Consider the following 20,123-nt stretch of genomic DNA (forward strand, 5'->3'; position numbering starts at 1 on the left):
CAACAGGATAGATGGATGGATGAACAGATGGATGGAGATACAAGCAGACAGATAGATCATTAATTGGCACTCATGATTACAGTGGCCAGCAAGTACAAAATCCATATGGCACAGCAAAAAGGATGGGTTTGGGGGTTGATAGTCAACCACCTGATAATCAAGATATCGGTGTCACCAAACAAACACACCACCGGACCACCTTACATGAAACAACAACCTCCAAAAGACAATATACAATCTGGGCCACATATAACAAAGCATCTCTCCTGCTTGGACCAGCGCATCTTCTGTTTTCACAAAACTAATGCCATACCTTCCATCCAGTGGTCCCACAGCACACATGAGCTTTAGCAATTTATAAACCAAGAGACTCAATGAATTTAAGTAAATGTAAACACAATATGGTTCAGACGTGATGTCTATAAATAGTAAAGCCTGGAGGTGTTCCAGAACAGTGGCTCACAAAGGACGGCTCCTGAACCAGCAGCCTCATCTTTACCTGAGAACTTAGGAATGCAAATTCTCAACCCCCCACACCTACTAATCAGAAACTCTAGGGACGTGGCCCAGCAACCTGTGTTTTCATAAGCCCTTAGAGGTGATTCTGACACACACTACAGTTTGCGATCCACTGTTCTAGTACATTTAATAGCTTAAGTCATCAAAGGTCAGAATTGAAGCATCTTTACTTACCTCCTCCGTGAAGCAAGGTTTACATGTATCTTCTCTGGTTTTCATGAATCATCAGTCGTTATCCTGCCACAAATAAGTGATTAATAGCCAAAGTCAAGCAGAGCATAAATTATAAAAGTTCTGTTTCTCGTGGCACACGCAGATATTTTGCCTGCTTGTATCTATGGTTTTTTTCAGACTTGTCCTGTAGTCTCAGGGCCCAATTTAAGAAAAAACAATTACCATTTCCCATTTTATTTTCAATCATACGCTAAGTAATTAAGTCTTTTCTGTGTCTTGGAGCAATCCAACTTTTCAGAGGACTTTAAAATGAACAAGGAAAATTCAGTTAATAGGCATGGACAGAATGGAATCAACTTACTAAAATTAAAGTCCTGGAGAGGTCACAGCATAGAACCAGATTCGGGAGGATTAAACACATTATTGTGCTGCTTTTCTCCAACTATCCATGTTATTTTCCATAGTAACATTGTTCTCCATAGTTACGTAGGGAGGATAGATTTGACACATGAAAATGCCAGAATAAACTTAACCCATAAAAAAGATCTTCCATATCAGATCTTGCAAACTGGTACCCAGGGGCCAGAGTAGGCCAGCAGACATATCTTGTTTGAACCCTATCCTATTTTGTTTGTTTTGTTTAATGTTTGACAACATTTTAAAATTGGGAGATTTCACATTAAAAAAAAAACAACACACAGAATTTTGGCTTCTCTTGATCCAGCAACACTGGACCTCCTTTTTTCCATGGCAAATATGGCTGAAGCCCTGTAGCTACTCTACTAGAAAAGCAAAAACTCTTTAGGTTGCCAGATCCCCACCTACCTCACTCCGTTTATATTCGAGTTTGTATTTTCTGCCTTATATCCAACCAAAAAGGTTTCCAGATTGAGAGGGGGGGGTGTCCTCTGTCATTTTACACTAACGGGACACCAAAAAAGTAAGTTTCACTCTACAGACCAGGCCTATGCCAACTGCTTTTCTGGAGTTCCACTATTTGTGCAAGACCTGCTCATTCACCTGGACCCTTGGCTCTCATCACCTCCCCTGCTCCATCAAATGCCGTCTTCCCATCTCTCCGGTCCCTTCACCCTTCCTTTTGCTACTAGAACACTGCATAGATTTTTCAAGCCCTGAAAACAAAACACCTCCTAACCCCAAGACTATCTTGAAGCCACCGTCCAGCTTGTTCCTACCCTTTGTCTTTCATCTTCAATTCCTCCCTTGCTGGTCTTTCCCCAGTCTGCTGCAATCCAGCTTCTGCCCCCACCATTCAATGGCAACGGATCTGGCAGCTGCTGTCACCATAGCCTCCTAATTACCAAATCCAGTAGACTTGTTTCAGTCTGGATTCTTCTCTCCCTACCCCTTCGTGCCTTTCTTAACTGTCCTCATCTTTCAAGTGTCGGTTCAGGCCTCACTCCCTTCTCTGAGCTTTCCCAGGGCTCTCAGCTGAGTTGAATGCCTCTCTGAGTCAGGTCTCTCATGCCATTCTCTTCTTGTCTCTATAATCAAACTCCAAATATTGCATCATGACTCTTGCTTTTAAATCTGTCTTCCCCACTGAAAGTAACAGACTATGCCTCATTCAGCTTTGTATGCACAGTGCCCAGTACAGTGGCTGACACACAATAAGCATTTGATAAATACCAAATAACAAAGAAATAAATGAATGAATGATTGAGCAAACCAAGAATTAAAGCACCCTTTAAGTTTGTTAAGAGTAGGAAGGCCTGAAATTCTTCAGAAGCATTTTTTCCCAAAGAGTTTTATCTGAGAAGCTACCCTATATACGAGGTTGGATAGTTAAGTTCATGAACTCATCTCAGAAAAAGTGCTACATATCTCATTGGTGAATATCACTATGGTCACCTTCGAAGTACTCCCCTTGGGAAGCTATGCACCAATGCCAGCACCTAGTCCACCCTTCAAAGCAATTTTGGAACTCTTTTTCTGGAATGACTATCAAAGCTGTCATCGTATTACCCTTGATGTCCTGAATGTCATCAAAATGTCTTCCTTTCAATATTTCCTTTGTCTTCGGGTAAAGAAAGAAGTCATTGGGGGCATGGTCAGCTGCGTAGGGAGGGTTTTCCAATACAGTGATTTGTTTACTGGCTAAAAACTCCCTCACAGAAAGTGCCATGTGAGCTGGTGCATTGTCATGATGCAAGAGCCATGAATTGTTGGCGAAAAGCTCAGATCGTCTAATGTTTTCATGCAGCTTTTTTAGCACTTGCAAATAGTAAACTTGGTTAACTGTTTGTCCAATTGGTACAAATTCATAATGACTAATCCCTCTGATATCAAAAAAGGTTAGCAACATCGTTGCAACAAGTTCACGAACTTAATTGTCACACCTCGTAAAAAAATTAAATCAAGTGGAGAAAAAAGTATATGCTTTTCTCCTTTTCTTCCTAGACATTTAAAAGACTTTGGAATAGTAATGTCCTTTAGTATCTACTAAAGAAAGCACCACCCCAAAATGTTTATAGCTCTAGATGAACAACGATGGAAGCAGGCTATGAAAGGCTGCACTTGAAAGAGAGAGGAAACCCCTTCTAACAATGGAATTCAGAAATTAAGAGCGATAGAAATAACCTAAAGGAATAATAAGGTAAGAATGAAATAAATGTGCCCCCACGTCCTTTAGGAAGTCATTCGTTGACATCATCACACAGAAACAGTCCCCATGGTAACTAGAAACGAAGCTGGGAAGCTACTGTCCTCATTTCTCAGATTTACCAGAGCTCTGCTATCACCAGCTCCCTCTGGACCAGCAGAGAGGTGACATGAAAAGCGGGGAATGAGATTGGAGGCCCCAGGCTTGATGGCCTATCTGTGTTGGCAAGAAGTAGGGAGGAAACCAGTCCGTGGAAGTAGGAAAAGAAGATGAGTTAATGTGGCCGTCTCATACTGGACAAGGGCTGCCCTCCCACGTGGTCATTCACACGTCGCAGTAATTTTTTTATCCCATATTATTTTCTTTTCTTTTTTATTGACTCTCCCCCAGGGAAAGGGGGAAATTGTACACTATGACTGTCTTTATGTAAAATTAACATTATTTCTTTAAAAAGATTGCAACAAAAAGTCCAAAGAAATCAAGTATTTTTCCAAAGTCATAGAGGATGACACTGACCAAATTCCTCAATCACATGGGCTCTTTATTTCTATTGCATTTTTATGGGCCTATTGTATAAAACAATACAGAGACTATTAAACGAAAATATATGCATTCAACTATTTCTATTTGTTTAATAAGAAAAATTAAGAATAATCTATAAATTTCACTGCCTAAAACTTTATTCTGTGTAGAAGGTTTATTTGCTGACACTTTAGTTTGCTTGGTAAGGTATATAATGGGTTTTGCAGCATTTGGTTTTTTTAGAGGTAGTTTCTGATTATTCTGAAATAATTTGGTGCTTGTCTCCTTTGTCATGCTTAGTTCATATTAATTTTATATAGGTAATTCATATTATATATGTATACTCAGTATTCATTCTATATATATATAAGTATACATATACATACATGGAAGGTATAATCAGAGAAAAAAAAATTGCAGGGATTTCAACATGTGAACATCTTTCTCAAGTCTGAGCTCAAAGATTAGTCCATGGAAAGCTCCTGTGCTGCTGTCACCCACTTCCTCATGTAGCTTCTAGCTTCCAGGTCATCATGGTAGAATTTCAACTCTTTGCAATCGTTGAAGGGCTGTGGTGCTGGAACTAGATTCCCATCCCAAAATATCCAAGCATTTTTCTTTCCTATTAAGCTCCATGGTCCTCAGATAGGCACCCCTACATGCCTTCCTTATGTATCTAGAAACAGCTGAAGTGGCTGAATGTATTTCATCTAGGCCCATGAGAATCTCTCGCCCCTCACTTAGCCCTTTTCCAATACACAAAGAAAGACACATGACAGGCATGGGGTGCCCATATTCCAGCTCCCCTGGTGAAGAGGGACCTCGCTTATGCTCTGTTCCATTCTCTTTCTTATCCCATTCCTCCACCCTCTTCCTTTCACTGCCATTGACTGAACACAGTAAGGGGAAGAGCAAATATTACTAGGATCTCCACAGAACAAGATGAAAAGGAAAACTACTAATTCCATTCATGCCTTTTCCCACTTCAAGTGCCTTACCTCATCCATCCCATAGCAACCCTCCAAAAGGACTATAGTGGAAACTAAAACTATTTCCCTGATCAATTGATATGCACATCATGCAACTTACAGGCAATTATCAGATATATTCAAAAACATAATTTTTCATATGTCAAATCACTGCCTCATTGACTCTGAAAATAGTCAGTCATTTCTTAAATTAATTAAGCTTTTAAAAGTGATGACCCATTTGACAAAAAATAAAAAAAGAAACTATGATAGCTAAGACTGTCATTTTATATAAAAAATATTAGAAAGCTGTTCATTATTTTTCTACTAGAAATACAAATATATTAGTTTCTGGATAATTTCATTATTAGCAATAACACTTTCTGAGCATCTCTATGTAAAGCACTATGCCTTCCTTTTTCTGTTTGATATGTACCCTAGCAATAAAGACAATTCAGTCCAATCCTAACACGATAAAATTGTAGTATACAAATATGTGGGGCTTGATCTGCATGCAACATCTCTTAGCTCCTGTCGGTGCTTAAAACAATCATATGACTCATTAGGAGACTTGTGTTCATATTGCTTAAATGAAAAAAAAAAAAAAAAAGGCATGCATTCACTGCCTCTGCGGAGTTCAGCTGTCTTAAAAAGGCAAGGGCATGTTATTATGATCACTTTGCTAATGGTGCATGCACCAGGCCTGGCCTAAACCTCAGCTCTGCCCAAAGCAGCTGCCTGAGCATCCAGTCCCAAGAATGTAACTAACTGTTTGCCTGGTGTGTTCCAAAGCCATTCCCCTCCCTCAAGACACTTAGGAGCAGAGAGTTGAGAGATTAACAGATTTGAGAGTCCAGGAAAAACTCAAACATCCTGACTTCTGGCAGCTCCCCTTGCCCTGTTTCCCTACAGCCCACATGGCGCTTCATCAGTGATGAGTGCTAGAAAGTCACTTAGCGTGATGGAAGCCTCTCTACCGCACTCTGTTCTCAGAGCAACATATACATTATCTCTGTGGCATACATTTGCATTAGGAATTTTCTGGAGGCAATTACCCTTTGCAACTAATAAAAGAAGATGCAACTATATAGATGTACTGTTAGCAGTGCCATTTCATATTGAGGCTGATTTGTTTGTGGCTGTCGGGAATGCCGGATCTGAGTACTGTTTATTCTGCTCACTCACACGTCATTGCTGGGGACGTGCTGCTAATGGTGACAGCTATTTGAGGCAGCACAAGCACAGTTACCCTCCTCGGGTGGAGAGTTCACAGCTGCACTTTTGACCCCCTCCTGAACAGCTTACAATGTATAATTCAATACAAGCAGAGCCCTCGTTTGCCACCATGAACCCGTGGTCTAATGGCCTTCCTCTAAATATCAGTCTAGTGTCTATGATTTAAATGAGGAGCAGAGATTTATATACAGAGGCCTCAATCAAAAATTTCACAAAGAACCCCCTTGGATTTGGACACAAAGAACTTCTCTGCATTTTGTACAATGAGCATGTATTATTTTAAAAAAGAAAAAGCATACAACACAAGCGATATAAAGTCAGGAGGGGGATAGGCCCCTCATTCTGAGATCCCTCCCACAGGAACTCTTGAGGGACATGAAGACTTACCATGGGGCACATCGACTCATAGAGATTTTAAGGAAATTCACTTCTAGAAACTCAACTTCCTTACTGAAAACTGTACCTGAAGATGTGTACATATATTATATACAAGTTATACCTCAGTATTAAAAAAATTTTTTAAAGAATATATTGATGAAGAGTGTTCAGAAAATAACCAATAGAAGACCTGTTGTGGGTTTCTCTTGACTAACATCTTAGAGGTAGTACAAGGTATCCTTAGCATTCAGGATATGTATATCTGTTGAGGAGGTGTACAAGTTTTATAGATATTCAGAACCTGTACCGTGATATCCTCTAGCTGTAAGGTCAATATCACTTTAGGGACAAGCCAAGCAATTTGATCTTGTGGCTGCCCATCAAGTGAATAAGGTTGACCTAAGAGCTCAGTGCAGATAGGTAAGGAGTAAGTCAGAAAATCTGTCTCAGAACAAGGTGCTCCTGGGTGGCTAATACCTGGAAACAAGTCTAGTACATTCAGGGGAATCCAGTCAGGGCACGGAGAGGTAGCACAGACGACCAGGTAGAGAGGCTGCCCAGCCTAAAGCATCCTGAGGACAGAGCAGCTGACAGGGCAGTTAGCATATGTCCAGCAAGAATTGTGTGAAAGAATCACTCTAGCAAAGGAGCCCAATCTAACAAATCCTGTCAGGAATATAATTCTCGGAGCTTTTGCCTTATAGCCACTGAGAAGCTCTCTCGAATTGGGCAGGGTTTCCCATGCCCGACCCCCACAACAGTGACAGACACTGAGCTTCTTGGTTTTATTAAACATTCTTGAAAAAAACTCAAGTCATCCTTCACTGAAAGAAAACCAACATGTACAATCCTGCTAATGTTTATTACCCTCGGGCAATAAGTTGTTATTGAAGAGTACTCTTCTGAGTCTGAAATGTCCCAGATTGATTCCTCAAACATTGTCTCTAAGCTAAGAGACTGGATCCTGAGCAGCTGGCATTTATCAGGCTTTTTTTTAAAGCCATAAATCTGACCACAAGCAAATGTTTTCTAACAAGCACAAAGCATATAAAAAGATTTTCCTGACTGTAAGTTTGTCCGGCACTAACCAGCTGCCCTCCCACGGTGGTAATGGCAGCAAATAGCCAGAGACTTCCTGGTGAATTTGCTGCCAGTGAGAAGCTAGGGCACTTTCACTGTACTTAAGAGATAAGAAAACCAAGTATTGAGGAAAAAACACAAAATACTACTACTCAAACTCCGAGAAACTTTAAACCACATATCATAACCTTTCTTCATACTTCCTTCTGAGTTCCTCACAAACAGTTTTTATAGGCCATTCATTAAAATGTTCACAAGGGTCTCCCCACCACCGTGTGGTGGTGGGATATGGAGGAATATTTGCTTCCTTTCTTTTTTCCACCTTTTTTTATTCAGATCTTTTAAAATTTCTACAATGAGCATGTATTCTATTTGTAAATAGAAAAATTTAACAAGAATGATTTCTTTCATGAGAATAGGGCATATAAAGAAGAATTTTATAAAAAAATTAAAAATGAGAAAGTTAATCCGCTTTTCCATTTCTCATTTGATAAAAAGCCTATGTGATAATTCCCGAAACTTATAAAAATTTTTATGAATTATGGAAAACCCTGGGATTCTAATTGCTGCAACACAAAATCATGAACATTTCTAGGTCAAGTCACAGGAACAGCTGACAGCAATCTCTCTCCTCTAGCAGATTTTACCTAAAACTCCATTGATTATTAGTAAGTTGAAAAGATATAGTAGCAATTTTTTAAAAGCAAAGAAAATTCAAATCAAAATATGACTTTGATAATCTAGTATGCAAGTCATATATTGCACCTGGCTCACTATCTTCATCCCAACCTGCAAATACTCCCATGCTGTAGGAGTCTCAAAAATCCATCCAGGCTCTCAGTTCCTTGATCTGCCTGTTCCTTGGGTTGTCAAAGGAAATGAGAAATTTTACTACACAAATTATCAAGTCTGAGTATCTTGAGTAGGTGGGCATACTAAAGTAGAATCTTTATTTGTGATCATGTCACCGCTGAAATATTAAATTCAAACTTCCGACTCTCTCATCCTAATCTCCTGCGCAACCCTCTCTCTGAGTTACTCCCCACACCTCCCTATCAGCCCCATCGGACTGTCACTTCATACATCCAGCTTTGATTCCATCATCTGACCACTCTCTTACCAACATCAACTCATTTGCCCATCATGTCTCCCTGGAAAAGCCTAGCCCTGCATACATCCAACTTCCACCTTCTCCACGTCACATGTGTGCTGCTTAGCACTGCTATGGACCAAACTTGTACTTTACTATTATAGTAACAACAAGAACAATAATAGAAAATATTTATTAAGCACTTACTACCTACTAGACACAGTGCTAAGTGCTTTACGTGTGTTATCTCATTTAATTCTCTCAACAGCCCATGAAGAACGCAGTGTACTAATATTATCTCTACTGCATGAAGACACCAAGCACGAGAGACATTACATAGCTGCCCAAAGTCAGAGTAGGGACTCATGGCAACCTGAATCCAGGTGTGTCTTATTTCAGAGCCTGCACTCCTCACCACCAGTGTAGGTTCATCGTTTCTCCATTTTCAGTGGCCCTATACTGCCCTGTAGTGCTGTTTCTCTCATAACCGGGCAATTCCAAATCTTCATTGTCCTCAGACCTCCCACTTCTAACCCTCATCTCCCACCCAAAGCTGAGCTCCTTAGCTCCTGCTTTACAGGAAAAATAAGAGCCATCAAAAAAGAGGACCCCTGTCTCTGCTTCCCAGCAGCAGCCCTATGAAATTAGCATCCCATCCTCTCATCCTTTCCTTCTTTCCAAGACTGATTTCTCCACCTTGGCCTGAATCCCATTCCACCCATTTCTTCAACTGTTTCACTCCCTTTGACAGGTAAGTGGGCTCTTTCTCACCTCTGGTCCTCTACTGTACAACTTCTTCCACCTAGAACAGTGTTATTCCTCCACTGAATGGGATCCACATTCTGCCACTTCCACCAAGAAGGCTTTCATCAATTCCCAAGTGAGAGTGCATACCGTCCTCTAAGCTCCCTCCCACCGTGCTCTAAGCTTGCCTCTATCATCGTGTCTACTCAGTGGCTTACTAGCCAGGTTTCTACTGTAGCGCATGCTCCGTGAGGGCAGGGACCTTCACGGTATTCTCTTCAGCCCTGTCATAGCTCTGGGCACACAGTAGGCACTCAGAAATATATTGAATGGATTAATGGAGGCAAGGAGAGGCAACATAATAGAGAACTTTAAACTTGGCACAGCATGTAGATTTAATAAAATAAGAAAAAGGGAGTCATTGGAGGTTTTGAGCAAAAGGATGAAATAATAAAATCAGAGGATTTTATTGTTTTGTTTTACAAGCTTCCCCTTGTCATGTCTTTGGAATAAAATAAAGTGCAGAAACCAGAGTATTGAAGCCAACTGAAGTAATAATACAAGCATACAGTCACAAAGGCTTCATCTAGGGTTATAGTACGTAGTAGAAATGAAATCGGATTTTGAAAAACATCAACAAGACTTCCTGACAAACCCATTATGTGGACTGAGAACAACTGGGTGAGTCAAGATGATTCCATCTACTTCAGGATTCCATAGTGAATACAGTGGTGTCTATAGAGAGAGCATAAAGTAACATGTACGCTATAAGATGTTTTCAGTTACCTGCCTAAGTTATTTAACCTGTTTTATTCATTTACTATATCCTTTGATCTGAGCATGGTACCTTGAATATAGCAGGTGCCAACTAAACAAATGAATGAATTTTTATTTCTCTTTTGCCTCTGATCTTTTTTCAAAAGGTGTGAAATATATAACTATATATATAGTTTTAGACATATAGTTGTGTGTATATTACATATGTGTGTGCAAATATGCATATATGATTATACACACATTTCTGGTTCCTCTAATGCTTCTTTTTAATTCGCAAAAGCCATAATAACCACTTAGCTCCACCTACCTAATAATGGGAGTGGAAAGTGAAAGACAGAGTTGAAGGAATGGGTGGAAAGTTATTCAGGCTGAAGTAGAGAAATCAGTCTTGGAAAGGAGGAAAGGATGAGAGGATGGGATATCATAGGGTTGGGGTTGGCAAGCAGAGGCAGGGGCTTCCTTTTTACGGCTCTTATTTTTCCTGTAAATGAAACCTTTTTTTTCAATTTCTTCAGTCAAATGTCAACTTCCTACTAATAATCCTTGCTCTAAATCTTTTTCTCTCTGACTTACCAATGTATGTATTTTTTCTTACTATAGATATTATCTGAATAGATTTCATCAAAGAAATGCAAATGGACATTAAGTACAGGAAAAGGTGCTCAATATCATTAGTAATTAGGGAAATGCAAATCAAAACCACAGTTAGATATCATTTCACAGCTTTTCACCTGGCTTTAATAAAAAAGACAGATAATAACAAGATTGCTGAGGATGTGAAAAAATTAACACCCTCATACGTTGCTGGTGGGAATGTAAAATGATGCAGCCACTTTGGAAAACCATATGGCAGCGGCTCAAAAAGTTAATCAGAGTTATTATTTGACACAGCAGTTCAACTCCTAAGTACATACTCAAGAGATATAAAAACATACGTACATCCATGAAAGAAACTTATGCATAAATGTTCATAGCATTATATATAATAGCCAAAGTGGGAAATAACTCAAAGGCCAATCAGCTGATGAATCAATAAACAAAATGTGGTATAGCCATACAATGAAATATCATAAAAAAGAATGAAGTACTACAAAATGGATGAATGCTTAAAACATTATGCTAAGTGAAAAAAAGCCAGTCAAAAAAGACTACATATTATATGATACCATTTATATGAAATGTCCAGAATAGGCACATCTATAAATACAGAAGGTAGATTAGTGGTTGGAGAAGAAAGGATCAAGGGGGGGTGACAGCTGAAAGTACAGCATTTCTTTTTGGCACAACAAAAATGTTCTAAAATTGATTATGGTAATGATTGCAAAACTCTGTGAATATACTAAAAAAAATTGAATTGTATACTTAAAATGAGTGGATTATATGGTATGTGATTTATACCACAATAAAGATATGACAAAAATATTATTGAAGTGACATCCTTCTATAGGCATTTATATATGGAGAAAAAGAGCAAAGAAAATGGGGAGATAATATTTTCAGCAGTGAAGGGTTGGGCATATTCACACCAATTGACTGCGTTTTAGAAAATAAATCAGGAGCATAACATATACAGCATTACCCAAGGACAATGTGAATACTACCAGTAATATTTCCTCTTTGCTTCCACTGAGGATAAATCCTTGTGTTAAACTTTGAATTAAGTGGAAACATCTGTGTCTATCATTTTACTGGATTGTGGTTCACCTGTTCTGTTCAAAAGGAAGTGAGAGTGTCAAAGACAAGAGGAAAAAAGGATGATCTAATTTTTAAAATACTGAGATAAAGATTCTTTCCTGGGGAGGGCAGTTAAACTAAAACATACCTCAATTTCATCCTTCTCTGAGATCCCATCCAAACTCTATTTTCTCATCTGTAGAATGTGGAGGAGGATATTTCTCTAGGTACCTCTATGGTTCCTCCTAATTTGAAAATTCTATGAGAATGTCACAGAATTCAACCGTAGAATATGCATAAGAACTGTGGTCAAACCCATCGGGATTAAACAGTAAACTTTGAGATTTCCCAGGTGCTCAGATGATAACCACATCTAGATTAGTCGTTGAAAACCTCATCTAAGAGCTCATCGTCTACACTGACTCTTTTTTCTGAATAGGTAAGGATGGGGAAAATTCAATTCAGCACAATTGCTAGTCCTACTTTCTAGAATACCAACTTGTAATAATCAAGGTGTGTGGCTAAGCCTGAACTTTTCCAGTCACTATGTGAACAAAAACAATCCCAAACGTTCTCTCTGAAATCATCTGGTCCCTTCAGGCCTAAGAATTGGGATTGGAACATTTCTTCCAAATATTTTTTTTTTTAATGGAGTAGGGACTCAGCAAGGAATTTTTCAAGCCAAAGTGATACATTCCATTTCCCCCTTGATAAATTTAGACAAGTTGAAGTATTCAAAATAGGAGAAGGACTTTGGGACAAGGAAAGAATGTAAATTGGCTCCTTAGCTCTGGAACTGGAAGCAAAATTCTGAGGACTAGAAACCCAAAGATGTGGTGGTCCATTGGGGAAGCTCTGTAATGGGGGAAACTAGACAAGAAACAATAATACAAACCTAATGAGTTTCCCAGGAATTGGAAATGCTGAGTCATGAGTAGAATTTGAGAGAATTAAAATTGGGGTCGTAATGCAGGGACTCAGCTTCCGACAGGTGAACGCAGGATATGGTGAGGCCAAAAAGGAACAACAACGGAGCCATGGATAGGGGACGCATACCAGTATATTTTCGGTGGTGGCTGGTTGAGACGCAAGAAGAAAACATCCGCCAGTACCCCAACAAGGGGTTTTCCTGCACCAGTCTCGCTGGCAGCTGGTCGAGACACAGGAAGTAGGATCCACACAATCCAAAATCCGTGCTTGCTAACTACAATCCTCGCTTGCTAGTGTAGCCACAGCCGTTATATACAAAACAATGGTGGCTAATGGCCAACTGGTTACAGCTGATGGCCAACTGGTTACAGCTGATGGCCATCTACTACCTGAGGCAACACCCTTCCACATGAGGTCGAGAGCCTGGAAACTGCTCTCTGGGACTCTGTCCCTACAGAGTATATAGAAAATGTACTTTATCTCTTTCCTTTAAAAAATAATTTTTTGAAAGATCCAGGCTATCTGGGCAAGGTACTAAAAAAATGCTCATATGATTAGATCCTACTGTTAAGAGGTTCACGCAGTCATTCTTAATCCCAAATGAACTAGTCGCTGCCTTTACCCCGTAAGTAATGAACTAAACCAGTCTTAAAAGATGGAATGTGTTGGGTCCACTCAAACTGGCTCAGATAGTTTTCCCTCTTCCTAGATTTTAGTTGGCTTTTAGGGAGAAGGCATGGAAATTAGACTTCCTTCTGCAATCCATAAATTTAAATTTACTTCAATGTAAGCAGGCCTTGACATCAAATTTGGGTGCATTTGTTCCAACTGGGCTTGTAAAGTCATTCTGCATGGGGCAGCAAAGGGCCCAGTTTCATGCTTATAAAATCAATTTCAGGTGGCCTAAAAAGTACATATGTAAGGAAAACTAAGGAAGACTGAAAATCATACGATACAAATTACATCATGGATAAGGAAAGGAACATAGGATGAGGGCAGGAAAAACCTATTGGCCAGTTGTTCTAATAAAATGTCAAACTTTCTCAAGATTTCAAAAATGGTCTTTGAGGACCGGCCCCATGGCTCAGGCGGTTAGAGCTCCATGCTCCTAACTCTGAAGGCTGCCAGTTCGATTCCCACATGGGCCAGTGGGCTCTCAACAACAAGGTTGCCGGTTCAACTCCTCGAGTCCCGCAAGGGATGATGGGCTCCGCACCCTGCAACTAAGATTGAACACGGCACCTTGACCTGAGCTGCCGCTGAGCTCCCAGATGGCTCAGTTGGTTTGAATGCGTCCTCTCAACCACAAGGTTGCGGTTCGACTCCCGCAAGGGATGGTGGGCTGTGCCCCCTGCAACTAGAAAACGGCAACTGGACCTGGAGCTGAGCTGCGCCCTCCACAACTAAGACTGAAAGGACAACTTGAAGCTGAACGGCACCCTCCACAACTAAGATTGAAAGGACAACAACTTGACTTGGGGAAAAAAAAAAAAGGCCTGGAAGTACACACTGTTCCCCAATAAAGTCCTGTTCCCCTTCCCCAATAAAATTTAAAATAATAATAATAATAACATTTTTTAAAATGGTCTTTGATAAGATTTGCCTGGTGGTGTAGGGCTTGTAACTGGAGTGAGAATGAAGTCTTGTTTTTGATTTATAAGCAACTACTGTGACATACGAGGCAATCAAGTAAATAGAAGCCCACCAAAGACTTGTTTCTTACAAAAACATGAAGATTCCTCAGTCTGAGTTTCTAGAACATCTACAAATGGGACTAGGTTTAGAAAATTTTTCAGTTGGAAATGTGAATTCCTTGGAACAAAAGTCAGTATAACTAGCTGTACTCCTCATATGAGGGTCACTATGTTATACCATCACATTTCTCCTGCTTGATTTAAATTATACATTGTGAGAAGAATTTATGGCAAAGACACTGCAAAGGAATTCAATGAATTTACACAATGAAAAAAAGGAAATTCTTACATGGTTCAAAGAAAAATGAAAAACTCAGATCCAAAATGAAACTCCATATTTCTGGCTATAAACCTACCAATAAAATGTGTGCTCTGAAAAACACCAAGAGGAAGTCTCCTAAGATCAATGGGAGGAAAAAAAGAAATCCCTGATATTCATGGCGCTTTAAGAAAACAGAAACCCTTGTGAGGTCCTACTAAATGTCTGACACATATTATATATAAGGCTTCCTTTGACTTAATATCCTCTCTAAGACACTGAGACATAAGTGTTACTCTCTGTTGCACAGGTCAGGACACCAAAGCTCAGAAAGACCAAGGTCAAGGCAGCCGGTAAAGCAAGCCAGAATTGGAACACTAATCAGTCTGGCTCCAGAGTCCATGCTATTAAATCGTGCTCCATGAGATATTCTGTGCATTTACAAACTAGAAAAAAAGAATTAGCTTAGCAGTCTTCCTTTTTTCTTTTTTCTTTTTCTCGATAAGGAACTACCTCACCCTGGATATAAAAGCAATCGAAGTACAAATGTATTTAAATTCACTCCCATCTCCAAAGACTGAAATAAGTTCTGCAATATTGACACGTTACCGGAAATCTAGTATATGGAAATAAGCAGATATGCCCAAAATACTGCCAGTTTTCCATTTGACTTAATATAGTCAACGCTGGTCATGAAAGGAAGAAGTCATCAAATGTGAGCTCTTTAGACTTCATTCTTTCAAAAATGCAGTTTTGTTAAAAATGACATTTTACCTATGCTTTTTAATGCTTTTTTTCCTAGAAGCTTTAATTGTTTAATCTTGATAACAATCCACGTGGTAGAACAGGTACTCATCCAGGATATTTGGAGTGTATATAACATTTTATTAATTGCTATTATAATATAGGCAAGGTATAGTCTCACTAGACAAATATTAATAAATACTTAATTGGTATATGTCATGCGGGGGACCGTGCTTGGGGCGCCATTTGTCATGCAAGGTGGCCTGCGGGGTCTCTGCTCCCGCTCCCCACAAAAGAACACAGGATATGGCTAGGCCAAAAAGGAACACCCACGGAGCCATAGGTAGGGGAGTCATACCACTATAGTCTCACTGGAGGCTCGATTCACATGACCTGCAACCTGCTGTCCACTTCTCCGCCTGCCAACCAACCAACCGACCAACCAACGCAGCTTCAGCAGTTGTATCAGTGGCTAATTGGCTAACTGGTTACAGCTGATGGCCATCTACTACCCGAGCCAACACCTTTCCACGTGAGGCCTAGAGCCTGGAAACTGGTCTCTGGGACTCTGTCCCCACAGCATATTAACTGCGTGGATACAAATGGATTATATGAAATACCTGAAACGGAATTATTTTACATGTAAGAGAGACTCTCAATTCACCATTTCCACGGTGGGATATAGTCACAGAGCCAATCCATATTCCTTCCTAAAAAAGGACTCCCCTTATTCGTTTTCTGTTCTTAAATTCACTTGAAATGGTTTTTCTTTGAAAGTCCACTGAGTATAAGAAACAGCACTAGGCATCATGAAGGCTACAAAACCAAAAATCCTCCAAAGACCACCAGTTTAATGAAGAAAAAAATGCAGTACCACTAAAACCATCCACAAAAATATCACATTAGTAGTCATAAATTCTTCATTGCATATAGGAATCACTTGGTGAGGTTTTAAAAATACTGGGTCACAGCCACAGAGATTTTGATTTAATTGGTCTGGGATGCAGCCTGGGCGTTGGTGCTTTTATTAGGTTGGTGCAAAAGTAATTGCAGTTTAAAGGGTTAAAAATAATTGCAAAAATCGCAATTCCTTTTGCACCACCCTAATAAAAGCTCCCCAGATGATTCTATGTGCACTGAGGCTGAGAAGCACGGTTGCTGGACCCCAGTGAAGGGAGTACGGAGATGTGTGAATGACAGTGTGACAAGTCAGTAGCTGTTGGTACACTGTAGATATGCCCTCGCTTCCTTCCTTCCTTCCTGAATTGACCCCTTGAAGTAGAGGTAGCATGTATACTGGGCCATGAAGAGCATAGGGGGAAGGTAGGTTCAAAACATTGGAGAGGGAGGGCAGAAGAAGGGTGTCAGAGGAGAGGAAAATGATATAAACCAAAGCAATGATGTGAAAAGGAACAAGGAACATTTTAGGATTTTAAATGTGAATGGAACAGTTTTGTGGAAAATCTAGAAGGAGAAGAGACTAGACACAAGGGGCAGAGTGCAGAGGTAGAGGGACCCAAGGTAATTAAGGTGGGAGCGGGTTTCTGAAGCAATAAGAAGCCACTGATCGTTTCTGAGCAGAAGTGATGTGAACAAAGTAACTATAACTGCAACTGGAAATTTAGGAAAATTACCTTAGAGAAAGTGTGTGAGGATTGTAGGGGAGAGTTTGGAGAGAGGGAGGCAAGTGAGGCCACCTGGGAAGTAATGGAGATGAGAGAGGTGAAGGTCACAGGCACTGAACCAGGGCCATGGCAGTGGAAGGGCAAAGGACAGATGCCAGGTCCACCATGATGGAAGATGTGACGGGACTTAATTGGATGGTAGGAGACAAGGGGAGAAAGGGATCAAAGATGACCCTTGAGATTAGTTCTTGGTGACATAACTAACAAAAATGGGAAGTCAGGAGGAAGAAGCAGGTTTTAGAAGGCTGATGAGGAATTCCATTTTATATACATTTTGCCCCAGTTGTCATCATGTCATCAATTTGGAAACATCCAGTGACAAGCCTGGAATTAGCAAGTGGAGCACAGCAGAGAATTTCAAGGCAAAAGTAGAGATTTGGGTGTCACATTGTGGGTCATCAGAGAAGATGACAAGTGAGTTCTCTGAGAGACATAAAGAAGGTAAGAGAACACCTTTGGATATGCTTGAAGGGATTCCTGAAGGAGACAGAAAGCAGGCAAACAGAGAAATGGACAAAGACAGGCTGTGTCGTAAGACTCACTGAGATAGGAGATTCCAAGAGCATGGGATATTCTATAATGTGAAATGTTATAGGAAAAAAAAAATTACAAATGAAGCCAGAAAAGAAAAACAAAAAAACCTGAGTATGGCCAACTACAGACATTGGTGACCAAAATAATAATACTAATAATAAATACTAGAGTGAATGCAGCATCTGTGGCATGTGGGTAAGAGCCAGTCAGCACGGAGTTGAAGGTGGGAAGCAAGAAACTGGAGACAGTAAGTAGAGGCCCCTGATTCAAAGACTTTGCAAGTAGAGGAAAGAGGGAAACACTCAGTACTCGGGTCAATTGAAATCAGTAAAGGAGCATTGTACACGTGTGTAGGGCCAGAGTCTACAGGGAGACTTTAGATGTCAGAGAGAATGCGGGGCTGGGGACAGTGAGGGAAGTCATTAAAAAGTCGGTCAAAATTCAGCCAAGGGGAAGGATATGACACTGCCCCCCAGAAGAAGACCAGATCATCTTTTTCTTGGGGATTCATGAAAAAACAGCTCAGCAGAGGTTGAAAGAAGAATGAGGGTGCCTAAAAGCCTGATGACCAAGGTTTTCTTGGTCAAGCAGAAAACAAGGGCACCTTCAAAAGGTCGAGGAAGGAAGGTAGCAGAGAGAAGAGGAAGACACTTTTGCAGTAGGTGGGAGCAGCGCTGGAGTTCAAGCTATGTGCTCCTCACCTGAGACTCTCATGGACTCGTTATTGACTAGATAGACCGACCACCTGAAAGAATCAAAGAACCCTTGATTATAATCAAGATAGCACCAGCCTCAACGTCATCTCTCTATAAATGCTACCACCCAGAACTAATCTGAGTTTACAAGCTCCTCTCTGGGACACTCCCCCTTGAGGTCTTAAACCAGTAAGGGGGTCAGGATTTCTTCAAAAAGCTGCAAACCTCAGCCTACCCCAGGGTAACCCACTCCTCCCAACTCAGCTTCACTGCTATTCTCTTCATTTGCAAGTCTCCTGTGGCCCAAGCAGCAGATTCTCACCTCATCCCCCTTCCCCTGAATAAGTCACATATCTGACCTTCTGGACTGGAAAATGAAGGGTGAAGATAATGGGGCACTGCCTCCAGCACAAAGGGCTTGTGAAAATTCCATGACAAATGGCTGAGCAATCTGCAGTTCTGAAGCTCTAGGCAAGCTTAGTGATCACCTCTGCCTGGCTGGGCACAAGCAGCTCACCACACACAAAGGCCTCATTCAGAACTTCCCAGGAGCCAAAGACCCGCAGGGAGCTGGCCAAAGAAAGCAGAATCAGAAGACAAAAGAAAATCCCTCAACAAAACAAGGCAAGAGGAAAGAGGATACATAGAGGAAAGGGACTGGGAGGTTAGAGGGTCATGGAGTATTCGCTGCTGAAATTCCCCTGGACAAAGAAATGATTTCATGTTTCTCTTTGGGTAACAATACGTGAGTGTGTGTACGGAAGGCTACACACTGACCCGGGAGCCATCTAGGAAATCTATCTGATGCAGAGGGACAGTGCTCTGCTGTGCACAGCTGCCACCCCTCTCCAAACCAGCTGTTCGACCATGTTCTGTCTTCTACAATGAATTTCACTTGTGGGGCCATTTCCTCCGGAAAAGAAGCAACACTCAGAGCACTGAGGGTAGACTTCTTTTCCTTTTTCTACTCAACTAGAGATTTATTAACTTCTTTGTGAATATTAACTTCTTTGTGAATCTTAGAGATTTTAGTCTCAGATAATAGTCTGGGCAAAAATTTTTAAAAGCCTAATAAATGCAAAAAGTCATCAAACTTGTGTAGTCTTATCAATATTCTAAAGTGCTAACTAATGAGTCTCACAGTGGCATTCCAAAGAAATATCCTCCTTGGGGGTGGGACCCACTTGAATTTGTTGTGTACCCCAGGGGTTCCCAAGGGCCCATCCAGTTTGCAGGACCTAGAACAACCCTTTCGTAGTGTATGTCTCAGTGGGCTGAATGAATGGCCCTCACCCATTAGACAGCAATTCCCTCCCAGCTCCCCACTCCTAGGTGTCTGAGAGGCTCCAAAAGGGCAGATGGGGTTATGGTCAAAGTCCATTCTGAGTTGAGCCATTGTCTTTGACCAGCCTGACCCTGTGCACCAAGTGCTTTCTCCATCACGCAGTCCTGGGCTTCCTGGGCTCCCGTGCTATTGCTGTTTGCTGACTGAGGCCATCACATCCTATGCTGACCTGGTCTTGACCGCGACTGCCTCCAGGCTTCAGCCCTCTCTGTAATGCCAGCATCAGGCTTCCCTCACAGTCTCCACCTTCCGACTGCCACGACTAGCTCTCTCCAGCTGATTCAGGAAACAGCTTTCTTAATGTCCTCCTTGTTCAGAAGAGTGAAGGACACTCACAACTGCGGGGTCGAGGACTCTTGTGGCATGATTATGTCATTTCTTCCTCAGCTGTAGCTCTCTGTCACAGAACTCGTAGATGGAGGAGGGAGGCAGGGCTACAGCCATCCTTGGTC

The 20,123-nt window shown here is 40.9% G+C and overlaps 1 long non-coding RNA gene across 1 annotated transcript in view; it reads right to left on the reverse strand.

The window, feature by feature from the left end:
• The window catches only part of LOC141572733 (uncharacterized), a 256,279-nt gene that overhangs the window by 201,498 nt on the left and 34,658 nt on the right, over positions 1–20,123 (reverse strand). The window contains exon 4 of the long non-coding RNA XR_012498174.2: positions 694–756. This is a non-coding gene — a long non-coding RNA (uncharacterized LOC141572733). The remainder of the gene's footprint in view (positions 1–693; positions 757–20,123) is intronic.

This window comes from Rhinolophus sinicus, chromosome 15 (genome assembly GCF_057876585.1).
Source record: "Rhinolophus sinicus isolate RSI-liver-muscle chromosome 15, RSI-T2T, whole genome shotgun sequence".
Classification (NCBI taxonomy): Eukaryota; Metazoa; Chordata; class Mammalia; order Chiroptera; family Rhinolophidae; genus Rhinolophus; species Rhinolophus sinicus.